The sequence below is a fragment of the Equus quagga genome, chromosome 9 (assembly GCF_021613505.1).
Source record: "Equus quagga isolate Etosha38 chromosome 9, UCLA_HA_Equagga_1.0, whole genome shotgun sequence".
Lineage (NCBI taxonomy): Eukaryota > Metazoa > Chordata > Mammalia > Perissodactyla > Equidae > Equus > Equus quagga.
In genome coordinates, this window is record NC_060275.1 from 14,404,767 (window position 1) to 14,405,486 (window position 720).

General features: G+C 37.6%; 1 pseudogene; it reads right to left on the minus strand.

The window, feature by feature from the left end:
- LOC124245222 (uncharacterized) lies at window positions 1–79 on the minus strand (annotated as a pseudogene).
- Between the last annotated feature and the right edge of the window lie 641 nt (window positions 80–720).

Sequence of the window (720 nt, forward strand, 5' to 3'; positions counted from 1 at the left end):
ATTAGGTATTATCTAAACTATGTAAGATACATGCATGAAGATACTACACTTGATCTTAGCCAAAAGGCTGAGAAGCGATACATGCATGAAGAAAAATCTGAAAGCAGAAGTATGGCAGGAATCTCGTTTCATTGAGAACTTTGTGTGTACGTGGCTCTGAGCCTCTCAAGTCCCTGCCCTCAGGAAATTCACAGTCCAGTTAAAAGGAAAGGCAAATGAATCAACAACTACAGAACAACACTTTGAATTCAATGACAGGTATGCATAGGGTCCCAGTAACTATGGAGGAGAAAGATCTAAAGAAGACCAGAAAAAAAAGCAGAGAGGGAGGGAGCCTCATTTGCCATCCATGGGATAAATAGTACATCAACTTTTTATTCTGAAGCTAATAATTAATGGGAAAGATTAAGCATTTACCCTTCATTTGTAGGAGAAACAGTAGTTTATACCTAATGAGGGAAAGTTGGTACTCTCTCTTGCTCTCTCAACAGAAGAATGCCAGCTGATAAATGTAGAGAGAACAACAGAATTTAAACTGTCCTGTGGCAACCCCAATGAAATAATTGATCAGGCAAGGATCATCAATGGATGCTAAAACTATTAAGTGAAACATGGAATATTTACATGGAATCTGTTTCCTGTATGGAAAACCACTTAAAATCATAGTGGCTTAAAACACCATTTATTATTTCTCATGACTTAGCAATATAGGCAGAGCTC